General features: G+C 53.5%; 1 protein-coding gene and 2 long non-coding RNA genes across 5 annotated transcripts in view; 1 reads left to right on the top strand and 2 right to left on the bottom strand.

Moving 5' to 3' along the window:
- Kcnip1 (potassium voltage-gated channel interacting protein 1) overlaps window positions 1-25574 on the bottom strand; it is a 193174-nt gene that overhangs the window by 64659 nt on the left and 102941 nt on the right. The gene's annotated exons all lie outside the window — the stretch shown is intronic.
- On the bottom strand, window positions 21109-21838 carry LOC125620428. The gene is made up of 2 exons (XR_007352085.1): window positions 21571-21838; window positions 21109-21488 (listed from the first exon to the last, which is right to left on the bottom strand). It is a non-coding gene; the product is annotated as an uncharacterized LOC125620428 (long non-coding RNA).
- Window positions 21941-25574, top strand: part of LOC125620426 — an 11838-nt gene continuing 8204 nt past the window's right edge. The window contains exons 1-2 of the long non-coding RNA XR_007352083.1: window positions 21941-22021; window positions 24069-24266. This is a non-coding gene — a long non-coding RNA (uncharacterized LOC125620426). The remainder of the gene's footprint in view (window positions 22022-24068; window positions 24267-25574) is intronic.

Consider the following 25574-nt stretch of genomic DNA (forward strand, 5'->3'; position numbering starts at 1 on the left):
GTATGACACCAGCCAGTGCTGCATGGAGCAGAATGGCTCAGCTGTACGCTGCCCTTGATCGGCCTACAGACCCGAGAGATAATAATGCAATGCTTTATTATCTTTATTAATGTTTTATTATAAAAAAAATACTTGCTGTTTGAAGTCACTGTGCTTGGAGGTATTCAGATGTACAGTGACAGAGAACTGGGACAGCTTCCCACGGGTGGAAGCTGGGCAGATGCCAGCTGTCAGGGAACCTGGGAAACACAGGCTGCAGGGGCAGGCCCAGGAGTGTCACAAGGACTCAAGATAGAAATTAATTCTAGTCTGTTTCTTGCACACCTGGTGTGTACTCCGATTTGTTCTGGGAAAATCAAAGGAAGCTCCTCCCAGGGCCCGGCCCATATCAACAGATCAGTGAAGCTATGGCCTGCTGTTAGGATGGGGTTCCCCGTGGCTTGCAGAGCTAAGAAGCCACATCCTCCTAGGCCATGCCGCTCAGAACATCCTACTCCGACTGCTTCCAGGAAACAAGATGGAGGGAGGCCAGAGCTCTGAGCCTCCTCCATCTTGTAGCACAATGAACGTCAGTCAGAAGAGCAGGCCTGTTTTGTCCTCTTCCTCTCCCCCAGGCCTCACCTCCCATCAGTCCTTTGGGTCCCCAAGTCCTTTCTAGGGCTGTTGTACCAACCGCCCACAAGCTTTCTTCCAAGATCAGATCTTTTAAAATTTCCTACCCTGTGGCCAAGACATCGGTCAATGAGCAAGATGACGGATTGGTCTGAAACAGACTTGCCTCCAGAATACGATTTTGCTCCGTAGCAGGAACATGGTAATTAAACTTGGCTAGAGTTGGGAGAACAAAGATTCCCCAGGCAGAGCAGGAATTCACAGAGCACAATACCGTCGGAAGCGGAGTGCAAATCAGGTCACGACTCCAGTTATGGGATGTACCCTCTCTTTTCACAGGGAGCCAACTGTCCCTCCTGCTCTGAAACACCAAGGAGAGGTGAGGCCAGTCGGAGCCACCTGAACCCAGGGAAGAAGTCCGCTCTGCAGACCTTCATCTACTCCCGGTGGCCTTCAGCATGTGTAGGCCCTGCCTCGTGGGGATGGGCGTCGATATGGCCCCCAGCCACGTGTGGACCTCTTTGGTGTGGGGTGGATGTTTGCAAGTTTAACCAGAACAAAACTGGAGGGGGCTGAGATGCAGACCTTGCCCTCTAAGCCGGCCTGCAGTGCTGACCTCCCTGGCCTGGGCTTCCATTGGGGTCCTAGGCAGGGCCTCTCATCAGGCCTGGTGTGGCCTGAAGGTTAACATTAGCAGACACGGAACTTAGGTCATTTCCACGTGGCATGGCTCCAAAGGCACCCCAGCTTCTCCATCTAAGGCACGACTCCAGAAGGAGGAATGTCCCCCCAAGGTCGGGGGGAAAAGAAATTGGTTTTGTTAGATGCATTTTTGAGTTGGTTATTTACATATATTATATTTTAAGGATGACTTCAGGAATTTTGAGGGTGATTTTGACTCTACCCAATTTTTATGTACTGATTTTGGAGCCACCGAAGTCGTGATTTAATAATCTTCCTTATCTAGCTCACTTATTTTTTTTTTATAAGTGGTAATGAGGTGAACTTGATCCAGTCTCATTTTTGAATTGTTTCAAATTTCAGATTAGTATGCTCCTAAATCATGACTTTAATTAAGATGCACATTATAAACCGAGATCAGAAGCAAACAGTGTTAACATTGCCATACGTTGTCTTAATATGATTTTACCATATTCCCAAAAAGCTTAAAGAAAATTCCTGTTCACCCTGTTGACCAAATAATGTCATGTACCTAAATATGAAACCTCGGACTCCAAGATCATTGTGAAAATTAGCTACCATTGTAATTTATGCCAGCAAGTGGCCACCCTAATGGGCTTGAGGTTGCCTTGAGCCACATCCAGATGCTTGATCTACAGGTAAATCATGGGTAATGTCTGCATAGGAAAGAGTAATGAGAACAGCAGCTGGAAAGAATACTTTATTTAAGTAATATGTTTTACCCTCGTTAAATGCATTAATATTCATGAGTAAATGATTATATATATGAATTTCCTACTGTAATGACCCAGATTCAACTAATCCTCCCCCTTTTTAATGGATACCCAACATCAAAGTGCAGCACAATTCTATCGTGACTTGAACAGGACTGGATATACAATTTATGCACTTATTGCCTCTCTGTGGTCACGGCTAGAATGTGCGGAACTCAGGTCTCAGTTGCTGTGCCCTTTGGTGTCCCCTGCAGCACTGCAACACAGTGCCCAGGACATAGTAGGTGCTCCACAGTGTTCAACAAATGTCATAATGGTGCCTGGGTTTTGGCAGGATTGCCGTCAATGGCACAAGAAGGCAGGGAAAGGCAGGTCACAGTGGCTGCAGGAGCAGGGTAGCTGCCTGGAGGGGGTGGGACAGAACCGAGCCGAGCCCAGCACAGGGGCAGCCTGGCCCTGGGGAAGCTGGCGCAGAGGACGTTTCAGAAGGAGCCGAGGGAGAGATTGGGGCAAGGGTGCCTGGGCTGGACAGCGGAGGGGACTGCGTGAGCTTTGCAGAAGACGTGTTGCTGGGTGGGGGGGGGGGCTGTGGCCTTGTCACACTAGCACCTTCTTTTCCAGAAATGTCCTCCCCCTCTCCAAAGGTATTTAGGGGGCTGTCCACTTGCTGCTCGCTCCACACCGCAGAGGCTTCACTCAGACCAGCACCTGGCAGCTTCTTCACGGACCATTGAAGCTGAGATCAGGGCGTCCGGTCACTTTCTATCTGCGTATCATCTTTAAAGAAAAGGCGGTGATGAAGCACAATGTCCCCAAATGCCCCCTTTCTGTTCCCCGAACCCAGCCAAGTTGAGGAGACAGCGAGAGCAAGCCTGGCCCCGACCGTCCAGATACACGTCTTGAAGGACACTGGCTGCCTCTCCTGCAGACAAGGACAAGTTTGTGTTGTCTTTCTTGCATGGACTTCAGGACAGTGGCTCCTTGGGATGCTGGTCACACAAGCAAACAGTGAGCTCAAGCTGAGGATGTCCCTTCTCTCGGTGGCGACTGGTGCAGAACTGAGAGCACTGTGGAGAGGGGACCTGTCACTCACCAGCTGTCTGCCCCTGCACCAGATGCTGTGAGGAGAGGAGACACCGCTTGGCCAGGCACTGTGATGGATGGGGGTGCTCCTGGTTCTGCCTGTCACCACCAGAGTCTTGCGGAGCCGTCGCTGATCTCTTCTAAGCTTTCCTCAGTCAATCCCAAGTCTTGCCTGTCATCTCTGGGCATTTCCTTTGTCCTTTCAGCAAGCTTCCCCACTACTCTGGGACATCCGGGCTGTGGATGTGACAGTCTGGGAGGCCAGATTTGATGTAAACCAGGAGCTGCTGGAGGAGGCTGTGTCCTGCCACGTCTGCAGGTTGTACCGCTTGCCCAACACGCTGAGCGTCAGAAGTGTTCTGGATTTCCATTTTTTTTTTTATTTGCATACACACAATGAGCTATCTTGAGGGTGGGACCTACATCTAGAGATGAGATTCATTTCTGTTTCCTATAAGATCTCACGCACATGGCCTGACGGTGACTTTTTACAATATTTTAGTTATTTTGTGTGTGGAACCAAGTTTTGTGGTACAGGATTTTCCACTTTGGTGTCCTGTCAGTGCTCAAAAATGTTAAATTTTGGAGAGTTTTGGATTGGGGGATTTTGGATTAGGGATGCTCAGTGGGTACTGGACAAATGAGAGTGCGTCTGCAGGTAGAGGGAAGCAGAGATTTAAAAGAGAGAGAGAGAGCACACAAAGGAGCGGTCAGCACTGTGCTTCCTGGGCAGGCTGTTCCGCTCAGGCTTGGCTGCCCACATCGTCCCCACCCCAGGACTCCCCCTTTTGGCTTAAGATAAGCACCCTTGGTTTCTGGCACTTAGCACTAACTTAGAGATTCTCAGATGCATCTGAAGCACGAGTCCGGATTGAGCAGAGAGAAACTCACAAACCATTGTACAGAGCCCACTCCAACCTGGAGAGGCTGTGCTGAGTGGATCACTATTGGATGACGGTGATGAAGTGGGGAAGCAACGGAGAGATGTGATCATGACACAGCCTCCGGTTCGTTGCCAAGGTCAGTGAGCAGAGCACAACCGTCGGCGAACACATGTGCTGGGGGTGCTTGGCCTGGCCAGAGGAGTGTCCCCCACTTCTCCTGCACAGAGACGCAAAATCTTTAGCCCCGCACACTCCAGCAGATGCCAGTTAGTGTTGGGGAAGAAAGTGGGTCCAGAACTGGGCTCTCACTCCTCCATTCCTCCACAGCATCTCCCGCCCAGCCCTCTGCTCTTCACCAGAAGATGGCAGTGCCCTTTTGCCCTCTTCCAGGTCACTCGGATGAGACCCCGTGACTGCAGGGCTTCTCCCCTGGGCCCTGGAAGCCCCCTCCCACCAACACGACCAACCCAGCCAGGAGGCGCCACATCCAGAGCCTGCTCTTTGTCTGGCTCTCTCCTCTCCTCCCCCACGGCAGCCAACTCCCCATTGCTCACCCTGACAGCCACAAACGCCTATTTATTTGCCGACTAACTTCCTGGTGGTTTAATATCCCCTTGAATTACTGTACAATCTCTTTCGAGTTATATTTGATTATTTTTCACATTTAAAAACATGAACACAGTTACCCAACAATGGCACGTGCCGTTACAGTCAGGAATAAAATAGTATTGCAATCCTGTACGTGCATCTTAGACAAGGAGTCAGTCCCTGGAAATTATGTCTCTAGCAGGGAGCGGGATCCGCTGTGATGGGTACCATATAAATGCATATGAGACAGTAAATAGTTACAAAGGGAGGGAATGCTGAATAATTAATCCACCCGCCTCTCCAGGACCGTTCTTTATAAATCTGTCCCCCGCGTTCATTTGTTTTTTTTACGGAAGCAAATATTTAAAAGTAAAGAATAAGTAATGTCCAGGAAGGAGACATAAAACGAAAAAACAACAGTGGGAGGGAGGTAGAAGATTATAGATGGCGGGGGCTCAGGGCGGCCATGGCAGAAGCTGCGTGGAGCTTACTAAGGAGACAGGTGAGCACAGGATGCTCCCGGGGGCAGTGCTGGACTGGGGGCAGGTCTGAGCAGTGGGCACCCTGGCTGGATCAATGCCTCGACTTCTTGCCTGGACCCGAGTCTGTGTGTGGTCGGACAAGGAAAAACTCTCAGGACACATTTCAGAAAATTCTAGAACCCACACACCCTCTCCTGATAGGAATGGATCTCCAAGCATCCCTTTCAGACCTTGGCTTTGATTGGCATCCCTCTAGCAAAGGAGACCTACTGCCTCACTGGTGGCTTGTCCTCTCACTCACAGCCCTGACTGTGAGGAGACTCTCTGAGCCGCCTTCTAGAGTTTCCCTGAGAGTCAAGAACAGCCCAGACCCTTCCACCCTTCAGACCTATGACCAGAGACCAGCTCCTAGTCACCTCTTCTCCTGGCGATGGGCCTAACGACCCCCTGATCTGAAATTCCCGTGGGTCTAGAATCTTGGGCTCACCTGGGCTCATTGTACCAGTCACTCAGAGCTAATGAGAAATGTGTTTTTCTTTCTGTCTATTTCAGATCTACATTCTTCATAAGATAGATGCTTTGCAAATGTATTCTCTGACTTTGTGGCTTTCATTTTTATTAATGATGTCTTTTAGAGCAGGTGTTCTAAATTTTGATGAAATCCAATTTACCAAGAGAGTACTAGTGGGATGTATGTAAAATGGCCAAACCTGGGAAAGATCCTATGTTTGTAACTTTTTTTTTTTTTAAAGTTAAGCATTTATCTCGTATGACCCAGCAATTCCACTCCTGGGCATCTGCCTGGGAGGAATGAAAGCTCACGTTCCTAAAAAACTTGAACATGAATATCGGGGTAGCTTTATTTTTTAGTAGCCAAAATGTGAACCAACCCAAATGTTCACGAACAGGTGAAAGAATAAGCAAACTGGTGTGCCCACACAGGGGATGCTACAGGTCCCCAGCCCACGAGTGAACCCCCAAAAAGTCACGCTGAGTGTGAGAAGCCTGACTGGAAACAACTCACATATATGACATGGGTTGATTCCTTCAACTCTCAGGAGACTCTTTTAAGTTTTTCTAATTTTTGCTGTTGCAAATAATGCTACAACTGATGTTGATGTTCTTGTAGACTTTTCTTTTTAAATTATTCAGCAGTGTTAGGGATGGAACCCAGGGCCTCTCACAATGCGAGGCTAATGCTCTGCACCTGAGCTGCACCCCCAGCCTGAGGCTCCTGAAAGGATGTGTTCAAGAGACTCTTTTAAGAGTGACATTGTTGAGTCATTTTGGGGCCATGTGTAACTTTTTTTTTTTTTTCCTTCTAGGCACTGCCTATTTTCCAAAGGAAGGTACCAGTTTACTTTCCCACTAGTAGTGCACAAGGGCTCCTATTGTTTCTTGTTCTCCCAATCCTCTATGACTGAAGTAGGATTTATTTATTTTTTTAAATTTCCTTAGGGTAAATGCCAAGGAGAGTAACTGCCAGATTGCATGGGCGGGGGAAATGCTGAGTTTTGTAAGAAATTGCCAAACTCTCTTCACAAGTGGCTATGCAATTTTGCATTTCTCTCTGTGGGGAATGAGAGTTCCTGCTTCTCCACATCCTCACAGAATTTGGAGTTTTCTGTGTTTTGGATGTAGGGCATTCTAAGAAGTGTGTAGAGCTATCACATAGTTGTTTTAATTTGCAATTCCTCAATGACTATGAGTATCTCCTCATGTGCTCACTTGCCATCTTATATATCTTCTTTTGTGAGTTCTCTCTTCAAATGTTTGGCTCATTTAAAATTAAGTTGCTTGTTTTCCCATTGTTGAGTTTTAAGAGTTCTTTGTATGTTTTGGATCATAGTCTTCAATCAGATTGTTTTCTGAAAACATTTATTCCCAGACTTCTCTTCTCATTCTCTTCACATTTTTTCAGAAGTCCTGTATTAAAAAAAATCTTTTTGGTAGTTATAGATGGACAGAATGCCTTTATTTTATTTGTGTATTTTTTTAAATGTGGTGCTGAGAATCAAACCCAGTGCTTCCCATGTGCAAGACAAATGCTCTGCCACTGAGCTATAGCCCTAGCCCCAGAAGTCTTGTATTTTAATGGAGTACAGCTTATAAATTATTTCCTTCATGGAATTTTACTCTGGTGTTTTATCTAGAAAGTTGCTACCATATGCAAGGCCACCTTTATTTTCTCCTATCTTAAAATCTGAGTTAATTTTTGTGGAGTGTGTAAGACTTATGTCTGAATTCTTCTCCCCCCACCATTTTTTTTTATATGGGTGCTCAGGGGCTCCAGTCCGTTTTTGAAAAGACTTTCTTTGTACTCCTTTGACTGTATTTGTCTTCCTCTTTCTTGGTACTGGATTCTGTTCATTGCTCTATTTGCCTTGTCTTTCCCCGGATACCACACTGTCTTGCTTTATTGTCACTTCATAGAAAGTCTTGAGTACTTGTAGGGTCAGTTCCCCAATTCTGAGATTTAATATTGACTGGGGTGTTTGGGTCTTTTGCTTCCCCACAAAACCCAGTGCTGAGATTCTGACTGGAGTTTCATTCAATCTGTAGGTCACGTTGTGCAGAACTGACATCTCGACAACACCAAGTCTTCCTATCCATGAATATGGAATACCTCTTCATTTATTTAGTTCTTATTTAATATTTTTCATCAGAATTTTATAGTTTTCCTCATGTAGACCTTGCACATACTTTCAAAAATTTATACCTCAGTATTGTAAATGGTCCTGTGTTTCTAGTTTCATATCACCCTTTCTTGTTAGTTGTAAGTATGTGAGCAGACAATGAACTTTTGTATACTAATTTTATGTCCTTCGACCTTACTATCATTGCTTAATAGCTCCAGGAATTTTTGTCTTTTTGATTTTCCTTTTGCACGAAGACCATCATGTGCTCTGGAACAAGGACAGTTTTACTTTCTTCTTCCAATTTGTTTACTTTATATTTCATTTTCTTGTCCTCATGCATTATCCAGGATTTCCAGTACAATGCTGAAAAGTAGTGGTGAGAGGGAACATTTTTACCTGTTACTAATCTTTGCAGGAAAGCTTGTAGTTTCTCACAATTAATATAATGTTACCAGAGGCCTTTTTTAAAAATGCTCATTATCAAGTTAACAAGGTTCATTTCCATCTCTAATTTGTTAAGAGTTTTTATCATGAATGGATGTTGAATTTTTGTCAAATATTTTTCCTGCAACTATTGACATAATTTTTCTTTTTTAGCCTATTAATATGATGGATTGAATTAAAGAGTTTAGAAAGTTGAACCAGTCTTATACATCAGGAGTAAATCCACTTGTTGTGGTGCATATTTCTTATTATATGTTGTTGTAGGCAATTTGCTAATATTTTGTTATCTGTGTTGATGAGAGATAGGGGTATGTGAGTCTACTATCTGGTAATGTCCTTGTCTAGTTTTGGTATTAAAGTAATGTTCTCTCATGAAATAAATTTGGAACTATTCCCTCCAGTTTTATATTTTGGAACAGAATATTAAAAATTAATTTCTTCCTTAAGTAATTAGTGGAATTCACCAGTGAACCCATGTGGGCCTAGTTTTCTGTTTTTCAAAGTTATTGATTTAATATTTTAACAGATAGAGATCGATTCAGATTGTCTTGTTTCTTCCCATTTGAGTTTTGGCACATTATGTCTTTCAAGGAATTGGTCCATTCCATGTAGTTTATCAAATTTGTGGTCATAGAGTTGTTTGTAATATGGTTATTATCCTTTTAATGTGTGGGATTATAATGACGTTCCATCCTTCATTTTTTACATTATTAATTTGTGTATTCTCTCTTTTTTTCTAAATCTGGCTAGATACCTTAATTTTTTCAAAGAATCAACTTTTAGTTTTATTGATTTTCTTCAATTGATTTCCTGTTTTCAACTGAATCGATTTCTACCCTGATTTTTGGTATTTCTTTTCTTCTGCTACTTGCTTGTTTTTTGGTGCCTTAAGTTAAGGCTCAGGTTATTGAATTTTAGATCTTTCTTCTTTTCTATCTCTTTCCAATGTACACATTTCCTTCTAAGCATTGCTTTTGCTGTATCCTAAAAATTCTGAAAAGTTGCATCTTCATTTTCATGAATTCAAGCATTTTAAAATTACTTGAGATTTCTTTTTTGACACATGCATTATTTAGGAAAATGTTTGATCTCCAAGCATTTGGGATTCAACAAATATCACTTTGTTATTAACTTCTAGTTTTCTTCCAGTAAGATCTGAGGGCAAATACTGATTATGTGTCCTTTGAAATGGGTTAAGATGTACTTGAAGGTGTGGAATGTGGTTTTGGTGACTCCTCATTTGAGTTGGGAGGAATGTGTAATCTGCTCTTATTGAATGAGTGAGATGTCAACTACATCCAGTTGACTGTTGGAGCCCTTGAGTTCCACAAAGTGCTTATTCATTTCTGCCTGTTGGACCTGCCCAGTTCTGAGGGAGGGATGTTAAAGTCTCCAGCTATGATGGCAGGGTTACCTTTTTTTCCTTGCATCTCTGGCACGTCTGACTCACAGATTTTGAGGCTCTGTTAGGTGCATTCTCTTTAAGGATTGTTGGGTTCTTGAGCGCTAACCCTGCTATCATGCGGTGCTCCTGACAATTTCCTTGCTCTGAAGTCTGCTTTGTCTGAATGAACACAGCCATTCCTGCTTTCTTTCTTTTCATTGGAGTTAGCAGGACGCCCCCTTCAGTTTTTAATCCAATCCAAGCCCTTACCTTCTTTTAAAGCCCACTTGAGGTGGGTTTGGGACCCTAGTAGCTGAAACATTCCTTTATAACATGACCACACAATCTCTTTATCATGTGGCCTCTGTGGACAACCAAGGGACTTGTTTTCTGAAACCTCGAGAGACGCTGATCTACCGCCACCCTCCACTTTACCAACAAGGGAGCTTGTGTTCAAAATAGCCCCTGAGCCAGGACGAGAAGCCTTGGGTCACACGTAAAAATGGAAGTGGGCCCTTGAAGAGGAAATGCCACCATGTGCTTCTGGCTGAGAGTTGAGCAGAGGAGGGTGATGCCTGCCTCAGAGCTCCAGGGCCAGCTCCCTGTCTGGGGACCTCTGCTCCCCTGAGGCTTGTGGGTCACCTTGCCTGGCCTCTGGAAACCTGTTCCACCATAATTACAGTGTCCAAGAGGCTTTTGCTGCACTGTCTGTGTCCTGAGTAAAGACTCCTGCTGGGTCCCTGGACAGCCAGCTGACCCTGGGCTTCCACCAGTGCCCAGTGTCAAAGGGACTACTTCTTTCAAGGCCTCTCCATTTTCTGGTGACTGGAAACCTGTCACCTCGAGTCTCACCTGGATTATCCCAGTGGGACCTAACTGTCATCACAAGTGTCTCTGTGAAGAGGGGGGCTGCGGGTCCTCTGCTATGTTCCCAGCAGGGGGTGGAGGGTGGAGGCATGTGATGTCACACTGGGGTTAGATGGGAAGCCTGTCCTCCAGGGGCTGAGGTGTCTGTCTTCTTTATCAGGGAAGGTGAGCCACTTTCTGGGCAGTACAGTAAGAACACACCATGTCCCTGCCTCAGAATCCCTGAGTCTGCAGAGAATGACGGTAGCAGGCTGGATGTCAGAGGCAGAGCCTGGGGCACGCAGCATGTGGCAGAAAGTGAGGAAATAGGAAGGCGGAGCTCATGGGGGGGGTGACCCTGTGTATGAGTGTCCTACTGCTGCTGTAACAAGTCACCAGCAACATCGTGGCTTAAAAGAACATGCATGTATTCTCTTCCAGTTCTGGAGCCAGAAGGCTGAAGTCAGCGTCCCTGGGCAAGATGTCAGCAGGGCTGGCTCCCTCTGGGGTCATGGGGACAGCCCCATTTCTGGCCTCTTCCAGCACCCAGCCACCTGCAGCCCTTGGCCTCTGTCCCCTCCTGGACCCCGTGCTGTTCCATCATCATAACAACCCTCCCCACCCTTTATAAAGATACTTGTGATGACATTTGGGCCCCACCTGGATAATCCAGGTCCTTAATTTGATCACAGCTGCACAGTCCCTCTGAAAGTCGGGAAACACCCACCTGGGCTTCGATTCAGCCCATGGCATCCGGAGGACCCTCTTCTTGCCTGATCTTGGGTAAATCACTTCCCCTGGAGCCTCCCTTCTTCCTTGTAAAACTGAGGTGAGAATCCCAAGTGCAGAGAGGCTGCGGCTTTAGAGACTAAAGGAACCACGGAAGCAAGTTAGTGCCTCGTGTGCCACGTGGATTTTGATCTCTGCACTTGAACTTCTTCTCCCAGACCTACCCTCAGCCCTCAGCCCTCAGCCTCGTCACCTGCAAACACGGGCAGCATTTGCAGGTGGACACGTACAAAAAGGACAGTGTGGGGTTCTAGGTAAGTCCCTTTAGATGACCCCCCATTTGTCCTTGGCACCTGGCTGTGGTGCAGGGTACCTGGTCTGCAGGCCCTGAGGCTTCCCTTCTGATGATATTTTGGAAAGCAACATTGAAGGCTGGGACCCTCCAACTGCAGTGTGTACAGGGACAGGGGACAGTCCACCCACTCCTGTGGTCCCTGGGCAGCTGTGACCTAGAGAGAGAGCCAGGTTCCCCAGGTGGTGTGCACACAGTCAGTGCTCAGTACACGAGGGCTTCCCTCTCTTGTCTTCTTGGCTCCTCCTGCTTCTGGTGGGCAGTGGCGGGACCCCTGGTGTCCCTCCTGCCTGGGGTCTGGAATGGGTGTGGTGAAAGGCAAGGGCAGTGTCAATGGCAGCTGTCACTGGGATGTAGTGATCTGGCGCACTACCTAGTGGCCAGTGCTTAGCTCCCTGCGGACACGGGGAGGATCCCCAGAAGCAGGGGTGTGCAGCTGTCCTGGTGGTCCCAGGTAGGAGCGGCTCCACAAATACCATCTGCTGACACGGATGGCCCTGGAGCCTGGCCCTCCTCAGGGACACCCATGCCGCATTTGCCCTGGCAGAGGGGATTCTGCAGTGACCCTTTGGGATTAGGGTGGAATGGAGACCTCCTGGGGTGGGGGACAAGGACCTGTGTGTGCCTCTCACATGGCATCCCCCTCTCTGATGTGAGGAGGGGTCATTTACCCATTTCACAGACTTCCCTGGAGTCCCAGGGTGGCTTCGGCTTGGAGGGAGGGTCTATGTGCTGGGTCTGGGCAGGGCCCCGGGGGCACGCGCAGCCTCTTGCTGGGCTGTGGCCTCCTCTGCTCCCCGCCAGGGCCTCTCATCTTAGTCTTAACATCCACCAGGTCAACAGCTCACTCCACAGAAGAAAGGGCTGAAGAATGACTTTCCCTTGTGCTCTTGGAGCTCTTGTTGGAGTCGTACTGGGGAATGGACATGAAGGGCCAGGGAGCCCTGACCACCTGCCACCGTTGCGGGGTGCTGGGCTCTTCAGTTTGCACCCACCTGCCCCAGCAGGAGCCTTTTCTCGCGGCTTCCCTTCATGCTACAGAGGATCCTTCCTGCAGAGATGGCAATGCGTGGGAGCAGGAGCCTTCCATAGACTGGGCGACACAAAGCTGATTGGCAGGTGGAAAGAGTCCCCAGAATGATGTCACTTTGAGGTCCTGCCACTAGGCTGGAACCCAGGGAAGCAGGAGTCCCTCAGCCTGGCAGATGTGGGGACCCAGAGTTCGGGGACAAGTGGCCTGGGCTTTGAGAGGTGGCATGGGGTCTTCCTGAGAGAGAGCCCTCTGCTCTCTGGAGGCGGACCCAGTCCCATCAGTACCCGCCTGGTCCCCGTCTCCAGGCCCAGACTTCCTTTCTTAAAGCTCAAGAGCAGAAGCCGACTGCCCCTGCACCCGGTGCTTACGATGGCCACAGAGCCTGGGAAGAGTCCCTCTGGGGTACTTTAAGGGAAGCACCTGCAGCCCTTTGGCTGTGCCAACTCCAAAGGAATCCTGGGGACAGCAATGCCCAGGCCCTGGCCGTCCCATCACTACACATGCAGAGAAGATGGCTTTGCTGAGCCTGTTGGACACCCTCTTTCCCTCCCTTCCAGGCAAGAAATAGCTCTGTCCGGGCACTGGTGCCTGCTGGGCCCCAAGGCCTGACCATGGAGAAGGTGGTCAGGGAACACCAAGGGGCTGGGAAGAGGGCTGACCGCCAGGTCGCGGGCGAGCCAGCAGCGTGGAGAGGAACTGAGCGCCTGGGCTGTGCGCCCGGCGGGGTGTCCTGAGCCTTCGATGTCTCAGTGCCAGCTGCCAAATGCCACTTGGAGACCTGATTCTACAGACACGTCACAATCCACCCTCCCCACACTGTATGGAGTCTCAGACTCATTCCCAGTGGCCGGAAGCTCGATCTGAGATGATGGTGTGACAGAGGTGAGGTCGGGAGAGAGCCCCGGTGGCAACGCGGCGGGTGGGATGCCATGAGCGTGGAATGGCGGAGGCTGCATGCCGTGAGGATGGGCCCCTGCAGTGCCCAGGCCACTCCCTGCACCCCACCCATGCTGGTGGGTCTCAGCCATTTGAAGCTCCCAGAAGGAGGTCTTCAGAGCCGATGTCGTTGGTCACGGGGACATGCCATGCCCCGCTTGGAGCCGGCAGCCCAGGGCAAGCCACATGCACAGACAACGGGGCCAGCTCCTAGCCTGATGGTACCCGGAAGCCACCATCCCCTGCCTCCCCCAACCAAGGGCAGAGACCCTCCGTGGAACCCCGAGGCTGACATCTCTTCTCCAGACCCAGAGAAATCTGTGGGACCGGAAGCTCACACGTCAGTCCCCCAACACAGCATACAATGAATCAATTATATCTTACTGTGGTGGCTTTTGCTCCCAAACTGCCACATGTATCATCACACAGCCTGCCCGACTGCTTGGACCTCACTTACCTGCAAGAGAGAAACAGATGGTTGACAGCCACCTTCCCCTGGGACAAACCCGCTCTGGGACAGCTGGTGCAGCCCTCGAACGGAGGGAGAGTCGAGGTCCCAGAAGGCCCCCTCACCAGGGCAGTTCCACATGGGGGCCATGATATTTCTCTTTGTGGCTTGACCTTGACCAAGTCCCCAGCCTGAGAGAAGTGAGAGCAGGGACCAGGGAGGGGTCCAGAAAAAGGCTCTTCCCAGGGACCCTGAGCAAGGGGAGACCCCACTCACAGGATAGTGGACAGAGGGACCCAGCAGGCCCTGAGCATGAGGCATTTCTGCAGGAGCTTTTGTCTCCTGGGCTGAGGGGTAGGTGCCACCTCCAGGTTAACTTCCCTGGGAGGGAACAGCATTGACCAAGGTGAATTCTTTTTACTTAGCAACCCCGGGGATTTGTGGTTGGTGCACACTTGTTATGCTCTGTTCAGCTGCAAGCCAAAAGGAATGGGCAACTCTGGGTGGGGTTAGGGTTTCCTTTAAAAGATGATGTTCACCCTCCCTGGGTCCGTGTGAGGACAGGCAATCTCTATTCCTCCTATGCAAAGCCCGTGTGTAGTGGACATTTCCCTCTTGGAAGCTCTCAAGCTTCAGTCCCCCAGAGCAAGGCATGTTAGTTAGGATCTTGGGCAACTGTCAAGATAGGACTCAGAATTTAAAACACTAACGCTCTCCCCCTATTTGTACACACAAGCTGGTGCACACTGGGAGACTTAGTAACCATAGTTTGTCCCCCTGTGTTATGCTCCAGGTACTTGGTGTGTGTGTGGATGACGGACACTGTTACAACAACCTTGAAGAAGAATCAGAACAAGTTCACTGTCAATCTTTCCCTCAAAGTGATTCATTTTAACCCAACTATAGATTTTGGCACCATTATCCAGCAGCCCACGGCCCAAACCACATGGCTATGTTCACCTGAAATTCAAGGTGGCGGCACTTGGCACAGATTTAGATTGAATCACGATTTCCTTCCACTTGCTAAAGTCTTTCTAGTGTGAGGCTGGGTTAGGCAGGGTTCTCCCCTCCAGCCTCCTCACAGGGCTGATATGCACACTGTGATTTCTCTGGGCCATTTCTTGGCATGGGACCACTGTCCTTGTGTCAGCAGATGGGAACAATGTGTACCTGGCTCTCATATCCATGATACGCAGGGCACTTTGGCCCCTCCCTGTTCCCCAGTTCCACAATGAATCCATCACTGGGTCCTATTGATTCTACTTTCTAAAATTCTCTAGGCTCCACTGCCATCACCATCTATTATGATCTCCATTCTGTAAACAAGAGGAGGAGTGTGGAGGGGCGAAGTAACCTGCCGAGTTGACAAGTTGGTTGTGGACACAGGATTCAACCCCAGAAGTCAGGCTCCAGAGCTGGGCCCCAGCGGAACTCGGAGGGAGTTTGGGGCTCCAGCTGGTGAATGTTTTGAATGTCACACAGCAATTTTTGAGATGTCGACTGCTCAGTCGTCGCTGGGCCTCCTGCAGCGCTAACCAGAACCATCTGCAAGGAAAGCTCTGCGGCTGCGTGGAGCTGGGGCTTCTTATTAAGCAGCCGTGGATCAGCGGCTGCAGAGCTGGGGTCAAGCAGCATCTCAGGTGGAACCTTTTGAAGAAATAGATGGCAGGCTGCCGCCTACTCCACCTAGGGGAACCTGGCTCGCCCACCCGGGGGTCTCTCCTCCTCGGATGAGTCAATGGGCCCCTAACTGCAAACACCTGCGCTGGCAGCCTGGGCCTCCGGGCCATCGCCAGGCCGCTGCTGCCCTCTGCTGGTCAAAGCTGGCATTGCCAGACTTCTCCCTGCTCAGGGATGCAGAGCCCAAGGCCTTGTGACTCCTGAGCTGTGGCTCCTACCGTCCCTGTCTTCTTTGGGCGGGGAATGGCCCCAGGAACTTCAGGAGCTGGAGGAAGAGAGCTGATTCTGAGTGCCCGGACCAGGAGGAAGAGGAGGAGCAGAGAGAGAGCTCCGGGTGGAATGGGACCAGGAGGAAGGGGAGGAGGGAGGTCCCATGGAGGCCCCAGGACGACCTCATTATCACCTTTAAGTAATTTCCATCCGCTGAGGAACAGCCATCAATTTCTTATTTTCAGAAGCAGCCCCTCCGAATGGTCCAGTAATTTCCATTCCCTGGTCAAGAACTTAGCCCATGAGGTCAAGCTGCCTGGATTTGCATTTCATGCCCTTGCTGTGTGACCTTAGGCAAGTTACCTAACCCCTCTGGAAGGTCTGTTTTTCCCATGGGGAAACAGGGATGCTGCAGGATGTAGAGAGGCACCCAAGAAGACTCCAGGGACAGAGGCAGACAGAGGCCACAATGCCCAGAAAGGGGACAGTGGGAAACCACCAGATGCGGCAGGGGTTTGAAGCTGGCCTGCCCCGCCCCCACCCCAGGGCAGGTGGCCTGGTTTCCCAGCCCCAGGCTGAGGTTGGAGTGGTGCTGTACTGCTCTGGAGTGCCAACTGCCCATCTGGCAGCACGGGGACCTGCCTGCCCTTAGGCTGGCTCAAACCTTGCTGGGTGGCTGAAGCATGTCCCTACCCTGGGAGCCACTGTCCTTTGTCCTTTGGACACGTCTCACTTCTCTGCCTAGAGCTGAACCGAGAGGGCAGAGAACCAGAGGCCTTTCCTGGAGCCCTGAGCCAGCCCATCTGACATCAGTGCGCCAACCCCAGAAGTCGGTCCGGTCCCCACTAAGGACATGACAGCAGGTGCACCTGGAATCCCTGGGCGTATCTGTTTTGGTCACGTATATATAAATACCATTGTCATAAAATAATCTTTCTGTTCAGGGGAGGCTGATTCGGTGGGGGTTTTGAACGTCATCTCTCAGTGATCCTGTGGGGGTGTGGGTGGGCTGGGGTGAGGGACGATGGCAGCCCAGGCGGAGGTCTCATTGGACTCCGGCTCCCCCTTGCAGGCCGGCCCTCACACAGGAGGTCTCCTGTGCCAGAGCCTCCATGGGGCCTCTGTGGAGGGAGGACCATAGCACGCATCACCCAGACCGCAGAGCACTTAGGATGTGGGGGTGTCGATAATAGGTGCTCAGTAAATGCTCACTCCCACCCACCCTCTGCCTCCCAACAGCTGCTCTCTCTGCGCCAACACTGGCCTGTGGCGTGACCTTGGGTCGACCTTCCCAGGTCCACCATTCCCCTCCCTAATGGACAGGAATGCATCCAGGTGGAAAGCCCTGCTGGGAGAGCTCGGGTCTGGTTCAGGTCAGTGGCTGAGCCATCAGGCAGACAGCTGCATGCAGCAGGTGCTCAATTAGTGTCCTCCTAGTGGGTGACTCACTGTCACTGGCACAGGAGAGCAGGCTGGGGACAGCCTCAGCTACTCCAGGCTCCAGGAGCGCCCCGTGGGCGGAGCTTGGCCCCTCCCTTGTCCTGGCTGCTCCTCATGCTGTCCCTCTGCCCACGGGGCTCAGGCGCTGTCCGCCCTCCTCCCTGGGCATTCCCACAAGCGGCATGGCTCTGTGCTCTCTGCGCCCGCAGGGCCATCCTTTCCCTCCCGCCAGGCCCTGCCCTCAGCCCCGACCCTGTCCCCAGCTGCCTCTTGACGTTTCCACACTGAGACGCTCAGATCTGTAGAACAGCCCGGGGACTCTCCCCGCAAACCCGCCCCGTGTCTCCCGTGGCATTTAATGGAACTGTCCTCCTGGATGCTCAGATGTCACTTGGCAAACTTCATCACATGTGTCCCTTTTACCCCCACATGTGGCCATCACCGTCCTGACATCCTGTCGGCTTGACCTTCAGGATACGCCCAGAGTCTAGCCCCTCCTTGCTCTGGCCAGCTGCGCCTCTGCTGCCCTGTCCGAGGCTCTGGCACCCTTGCCTGGCCTCCTAACTGGTTTCTCTGCTTCCGGGGTCTACGGCACCACTGCAGCCCAATGAGTGTGTGTGTGTGTGTGTGTGTGTGTGTACTGGGAATTAAACTTGGGGTGCTTTAACCCTGAGCTCCATCCTCAGCCTTTTTTGTGTTTTACTCTGAGACAGGGTCTCGCTAAGTTGCTGAGGCTGGCCTCTAGCTTGTGATCCTCCTGCCTCAGCCTCCTGGGTTGCTGGGATTATGGGTGTGTGCAACTGTACTCAGCCCAGTGAGCCTTTGATAGAACTAACTTGGATCGTTGCCCTCTTATGTTCTTCAATAGCTCCGAATTTCCCCACAGTCCTTGCAAAGATACTTCTCTTGGCTGGAAAGAAAACCCAGAACAAGACAGAAACTGGGATTTCACAGTGGGGGGAACAGACAGCAGTGAACAGCTTCACCTGTAGGTGGCTTCAGTGGGGAGGGGTCTATGAAGTCTTTGCTGACGTGGGCCCTGGCTACACTGGATAAGGGGGTCAGGGCGGGCCTCTCTGAAGAGGTGACATTTACAATAACAAAGAGACTTAGAGTTGAAAGGGACTCTGAGACATCTGCTTTAATGGGTCTTCTGGCTTCATTCATATATGGGAGAGAAAGCAGCCCAGAGAGGTGAAGTGAACAGCCAAAGCAACACAGCACACCAGTTATGGAATTGGAGTTCCCAGTTGGCCTCCTGGCAGTTTAACCTGCTGGCCGGGAGCTGTGATCACCAACAGACATCTAGGATCGCAGTGAGCTATCAGTCCACACACACACAGAGCTGTCCCTCAGTCCTCAAGAGGACTGGTTCCAGGACCCCCCCCACCACCACCCCAGGACACCAGAGTCCACTGGCACTCCGCCCCTGTCTGAAATGGCAGGGAATTTGCACTTAGGCTAGGCACATCCTCCCCTGGACTGGTCACCTCCGCATGACCTATGACCCCCAATGCAATGCAGGTGCTGTGAGGAGCTGTCATCTGCTCCACTGAGGGGACAGGGACGCGTTCCTAGCCGTCGCACTGGCGGATTCCTCTTTCTGGAGAGCTGTCCTGCAGAGCCCTGAGAACCCGCGGGGACTTCTTCGGGTCTCACGGAAGTCACTTCTCAGCGACGTGTTCCCCGACCGCCCAGCCGGCTGCTTTCTCTTCTCCTGCACGTGCCGCCCTCCCCTCGTGCCCCTCCTGCGCGACCGCGCTCAGCGAGCCTCGGCTGGGGGCTGGGGCGCAGGTGGTGGCCTTGCTCGCGAGCCGCGGCTTCGGACGGGGCGCGGGCCTGCCTCGCCCTCTCCGGACACCAGGTGGCGCCCCACACCAGCAAAGCCTCGCGCTGCCCGCGTCCTCCTCCCCGAGCGCGGGACCTCGGCGCAGCCTCCCGGAGTCAGGACCCCCCTCTGAGACCGGCGGGTTCCCAGGTCTCCTCCGAGGAGGGGGCAGGAGACGGCCTCTTCCAGGCACCCTCTGTGCCCAGCCCCAAGCCTCCTCTCTGCCGCATTCCCCGCCAGGGAACGCGCTGGAAGGCCGACCGCGCGCTAGGGCTGTGCTGGGTGATTTTTTTTTTTTTTAATCTGTTGTCCCACTGACTCCTCAGTGTAGCTCTGTGACATCAGCATCATTGTCCCAGTTTGCAGACAAGGTCACTGAGGTCCAGTGAGGCCAGGCTACTTGCCTGAGGTCACACAGCTGGTAAAGGCATTGCCTGACTCCAGGTCAGCCTCCTTCCACTCCTGAGTGGCCCTGCCCTGCACTAGCCTGGGAGGATCTGGAGCTGCCCCAGGTCTGTCGGGTCTGTCACCTAGGAAGGGACTCCCCTCTGGCTTACTGGCCCCCGTCTTTCATCACTGCCCACATCCCTGGCGATCATCCTGGCATACTGATGTACACTGAGCCCAGAGAGGTTGCAACACAGACCGGGGCTGCTCAGCGCAGCTGTGTCCCCATCCCCTGCTCAGGGACGCCCTGGGGTGGGAGGCAGAGCTCTGCAGCCTGAGCCCCTGGGCTGCTTCTCTTCAAAGGATTCTCAAAAGCCTGGCAAGGCAGCACCAGGGGCGGGGTGAGGCCTGAGGCTCCCAGGGGCGCCCCCTGGTGGGAGGGGATACAGGCAGGGGAGGGTCACTGGCAGCCCAGGGGGCCTCAGCGCCTGGGCCTGGATTTGGGGTCAGGTGGTCCCCCAGCCCCAGGCCCCGGCATTCACGCTCCCTGAGGCAGAAACGGATTCCTTTGATTCTGATGCGTGGTTTTGGCTTCCCAAGTCAGAGGAGCCTGGCCTGGGGGTGGGCGGGAGGGCAGGGACCAAGGCGCTGAGGGGGGGCGCAAGTGGGGACCACAGCCAGCCTCCTCCTTGTGGCAGGCTGCTGCCTGCCCTGGACCCTGGGAGAGGCTGGGGGGAGGTGCAGCTGCCCTGTTGGGACTGTCCTAGGAGGGGGGGTGGGACATGGCCTGTGGTCACCGCTGCAGGACCATCGTTGGCCTGCAGGTGCAGGCTCCACTCTGGGCTGATCCAGTGCCACCTCTGCCCTGATTGGGACTTGTCCCAGGTCACCAGTGGGGGTAGGAGGGGCCTGGGGGAGCCGGGGACCCCTGAGGAGAAGCCCTGAGCACCAGGCAGCGCCAGCTCCAGATGGTGGCCTCTGCTCAGTGGGGCAGAGTGGGACACATGCACGGGCCAGGCAGCTCTGTGTGGGGACCGCTGGCCTCTGCGCAGGGACATGATGCTGCTTGTTTTTAAATGCTATCTGGAAAGGTCCCTGTGTCTCTTCTGCCTCCTCTTTGGGTCTGGAGCTGCTTTGTAAAAGCTTCGCACACTGTTGACAGGCATGCGACCTAGCATGGCCACTAGGGGGAGGGACAGGGGTCCTCCAACAATCGAAAATAGTCTACCATGACATCCAGGATCTCTACTGGGTCAAGATCCACAGGAAGTACCATCAATAGGGCAAAGAGACACCTGTAGCCCGCGAACATCGCAGCACTGTTCACAACAGCCAAGACACGCAACGCGCCTGGGTGCCCGTCACCAGATGAATGGGTAAAGGGAGTGTGGTGTGTATACGGTGGAGTATTACTTAGCCATGAAGAAGAAGGAAATTCTGTCATCTGCAGCAAAATTGACGGAGAACATTATGTTAAGTGAAATAAACTAGAGAGAGAAAGACTAGCACCACATGTCCTCTGGCATGCGTGGAAGTTAAGGGGAAAAAACCCTTAAATATAGAATAGGAATCAGCAGAGCAAAGAGACACTGCAGCCCATGTTGGTTGGGGGTGGAGGGTGGGTAAAGGAGGCTGGATTTGATCAGAGCGTGCTGTGTGCACGTAATGAGCTGTCACACGGAACTTCATCAGTGTGTGCAATTAATAGACCCTAACCAAGTTTTAACAAAAGCTTTGATGTGGTGAATGGCAAAGCCAGTCGCCATGGCTCAGCACTGCCCAGTCCTGGGTTGTGGGTCCTGGGGGCCACAGGTGTGGACAGCACAACACCCTCAGCATTTCCTGTGCACCTACTACGTGCCAGGCCGGGTGCTGGAGCTCTCAGGTCTCTGTTTCCCCTCCTCACTGCCGCCCTGGGAGGTGGGAGTGATGGCTCCCACATCATGGGTGAGGAAACCGCCTGCCCAGGGTGCAGGGTGGAGAGGGCAAAGCCTTCTGAGGGCTGGAGGTGCTCTCTCCTGTAGAGTCAAGTTCACAGCCATCATCTCGCCGAGTCGAGGGACTGTCTCTGTTTATAGAGGAGGGAATAGAAGCTCAGAGAGGGAAGTTGCCCCGCCAGGGCCACACAGCGCGTCTTACCGCATACTGACCTGCCTGTCCCCTGTCTCTTGGACACGGCTGGGTTTTCTGACGGGGAGGGACTTTGCCTTGGTCAAGTCTGTGCCCCAGAGCAGGTGCCTGGCTTTTCCAGGTGGACAGGCCGTCAGCCCCTGAAGCCCCGTCCTGCTCTTGACCAGAGGGGCCTCTGTGTCCCCGCCTTGTCAACTGCCCGCACTGGCCTGCCTTGCCCTGCTCAGCTCCAGCCCCCTGGGAGGGGCAGGTCCTACCTGGGGCTGGCTGTGGGGTGGAGCTGGTCCCCTCCCAGGAGGCCTGGGGCTAGCAGAAATCTGGCCTGGTGACTTCGTCCCTCTCCTACATCTGAGCATGTGTGTGGTGTGGGGTGTGGGGGTGGAGGTGGCCCAGTGGGGGGCATGGGGATGGGCCTGCACGCTGACCACACCCTACAGAGAAGGGGACCAGTAGAGGACAGGGAAACCCTGAGTACGTATGTCCTGACAGCGGAGCCACCCCGGGGAAGCCCGCTGGCTGGGGGTGGAAGGGGAGGTGTCCCAGCTGGGGGGAGGTGTCCCCACTGCCCCTGGAGGCGGCCTGTGGCCCCCTTGCTCCTCTAGGACTCGTCCAGGGTGTCAGTCTCAGGGGGGGGGACAGGGTGTGGCTTGAAAGTCCAGGAGCTCTCCCAGGGCTGAGCAGGTCCCAGGGGAGGACCTTCTGCCCTCTGACCGGGGCTCTTATGCCCTCATTCCTCTGTCCCCTGTCCCAGACATAGGCCCTGAGCCAGGAGGGCCCTGAGGTCCAGCCCGCAGCCCGGGCTCCGCTGGCAGAACACCCAGGCCACCTGCCCAGGCGCCCGGCCGCAGCCTGTGTAGTCAGGGCTGTTTCCCAGGGGGTCTGAGCAGCCAGCAGCAGGAGGCCTGTGCACCTTGGGGTGCAGGGAGGACAGGTGCTCCCTGGACAGCAGCCCTGGGTGTGAGGTGCGGGAAGAGGAGGAAGGACAGGGAGTCGGGTTGGGTGGCCTGCTGTGTGACAGATGGAGGTGATCCATGTGGGCTGGGGAAGGGGCCTGGCCAGAGCACAGGGCGGCCAGAGGCCAGAGGCGACCTCCAGGCCCGGCCTCAGCTGGAAGGAGCCAAGGAGGCCACGTTCCTGCCTGACCTTGGTGGGGGTTGGAGCCCCGGTGAGGCCTGGGGCCCCGCCTGCCGCCGGCTCCCAACTCTAGACATGGATCCTGAGAATGACCTGGAATGTCCTGCCAGGGATGTGCGCGCAGCGTCTCGTGGGGATGAATATTCATGCTCCGCCGGCACCTGAGCAGGACAGCCGGGCCTGGTGGCCGTGAAATCATGCCAGGGCTCAGGTCTGGGGCAGGGCAGCGTCCCATGTCACCTAGTGGACAATTGTGAGACCTGGGTGCCTCCTCCTTCATCACGCACTCGTGAGTTAGGTTTCTTCCTAAGTCTGCGTCCCAGCGGACCCTCACTGGGCCTCCAGAGGACATTCTGAGCATGGCCAGGAAGGAGGCCCCTAACACCCCCAAACATACTTAGAGACGGAGGTGGACGTTTGTCTTGAGGTCCACTGTGGACAGTTCTAGGAGTATCCACATCCCCGGGCCTCAGTGTCCCACTTGCCACATGGGGAAGGCGGTCCAAAGGCACAGTCCTCTGCAGGACGGAAATGCCCTGATTCCTGTGAAGGGACTTGGCTCCACAGCCCTTGGGGTGGTTGACCATGAGGGACGGGGAGGCCGGTGTGCTGAACAGGCCGCTGGGAGGTTGCTGGGTCCAGAAGTCCCCCTGAGACCCTTCAGGGAGCACGGCCATCTCCTGGGCCATCTCTGAGTGACTTGGGGACAGGCTCTCATGCTTGTCTGTCTGCCCAGGGGAGCCACAGTCCCTCTCCTCTCTGGCTCCCTGCTTCAGCCCACGTCCCTCAGGATGCACCTGAGTGGGCAGGGGCAGGTGGCCCCAGGCTCTCACAAGCCCAGCCTTGCCGTGTACCACCCGGGTAGGGGTCATGGCACAGGTGGGTCCAGGACAGGCCCAGCAAGGGCTGTCTCCAAACCTAGCAGAGTTGTGTGGGTCCTGGCAGATGTCTGGGGGACACCCATGAACTGTCCCCAGGACTTGGGCACCCAGGTCCATGGGGTTGGCCGGGCTCTTGGGCAGTGGTGGGTGGACTGCAGTTTTGTCATTTTTCTGGGACTTGCAGGGACCTTGTCCTGCCCCAGCTCAGCTTGGCATGATGGGAAGCGTTAGCCAGCTCCGGGGACAGCCAGCAGTGTCCCCTTCCCCAAAGCTACAGCGGGAACGTCCCCTAACGGTTCCTGTATTGGAAACGTAATCCCCAAATTCACATGTTGCTGGATTTTGGGGTGATTTGGGTTAGGTGAGGCCTGTAGGGTGGGGACCCACGAGGACAAGAGTGGTTCTGTAAGATGAGGAGGGGACACCTGGGTGGCACGCCGGCTCCACCTGTCCCTCCACGTGGCGCCTTCGGCTGACGCTGGCTCCCGCTCTGGACTTCCCAGCCTTCAGGACCGTCTGGGAAACGACCTCTGATGACCATAAGCTACTCGTGATATTCTGTGGCATCAGGGAGTGGACCAGGGAGCCCGCTGACCTGGAGTTAGGGTCCTTCCCATGGGGAGCCAGGCACGGTCATGGGAAAGTCAAGGCCAGGGGTCTAGAGGTCCTGCGACTTCATTTCTGCCCTGCTGCTTGGACGGGTGAGTGGGTGACTGTCCTCCATCCTCTTTTTCCCCACGTGCCTTGACTCAGAGGGTCATTGCAAGGGTCGGGGTAGGGGGGGTTCCGACGAGGAATCTCTAGGCGCAGCGTCCAGTGTGTTCTCCTCGATGGCTACCAGGGGGGGTCACGCACTCCTCTGCCTCAAACCTCCTGTCACCTGCCAGCTCCTCTTGGTGGCCCTCAAGGCCCCGGGGGTCTGGGCCTCTTCTCTGCCCCTCACGTCCCCACTCACACACGCTGGGCTCTGGTCTTGCTGAGCCTGGGGAGAGGGTGGGGGCCTTGGGCTGCGCTGTGCCCCTCCCTGGCCTGCAGAGCTCTGTCCTCCTGGCTGGGTGGCTGCCTGGCCATTGTCTGCTTGGTGTTGCTCCCTGGCCACTGAATCCAAAGCCACGTTCACTGCCCAGCCCGCCCAGCCCCACGGCATGCGCTGTCCCGCAGGCTGCCCTCCCAACACCGCGTCCCCGAGATCCTTACAGGAGGTGAAATGAGACGGTCCCTTGTCTCGGGGTTTGGGCTCAAGCCTGGGGACGATGGGAAGAGCTGGGGAGTAGCCCATATTCTAAAGAGCGGCTGGATGTGCGCTAGAGGGCCTGGATAGTGTGACCCCCCTCCACCCAGACACCGCAGGAGGCTAGAGATTCCAAGACTGGTGCAAGCAGAGCAGAGAGAGCTTTGGATTTCCTCCTCCCTCCCACGGGAAGTGACCTCCCAGGTCAGCCCCTGGCAGGCAGCCAGAGCCAGGGGTCCTGAGCTGCAGACACGCTGTAGTGCAGCTGTGAAGCTTGGTGACATGGCCCTGTGTCCCTGGGCTTGGACAGAGATTGGAAGCTGCACACCCCCAAGGAGTCTGGGAGGCTGGGGAGGTGCTGGCCTGGCCTCAGGGGACAACTGGGGAAGAGGTGCCTCTGTCCTCCATAGCACAAGGGTTTCGAAGTTTCCTGTGGCCAGGAGGGCTCTGAAGAAGGGGTGCAGCCTGGAGGGGCCGGGGGGGGCGATACCCTCAGGGGCTCAGCAGGACGAGGCTGGGAGGGCTGGCTTGCAGAAGCCATTGGCCTCTGTCTGCTTTCCCCTGGGAAGACCCCCCCACTGGTTGTCACAAGGAAGCGCTGGCATTGAATGCCATGTCCAGGTTGGAGAACACGGTCATCCCGAGCTGGCCGAGAGAGAGCCACCCAGCAGCACCCAAGGCCAAGGCCCTTGTCCCACCTCTGACAATCATCTACCCTGGGCCAGAAGCAGGAGGTCAGGAGGAGGAGGAAGTGAGGGGGGGTGCACCATCCTGCCCC

Source organism: Marmota marmota, unplaced genomic scaffold, assembly GCF_001458135.2.
Source record: "Marmota marmota marmota unplaced genomic scaffold, marMar, whole genome shotgun sequence".
In the NCBI taxonomy this organism is placed as follows: domain Eukaryota; kingdom Metazoa; phylum Chordata; class Mammalia; order Rodentia; family Sciuridae; genus Marmota; species Marmota marmota.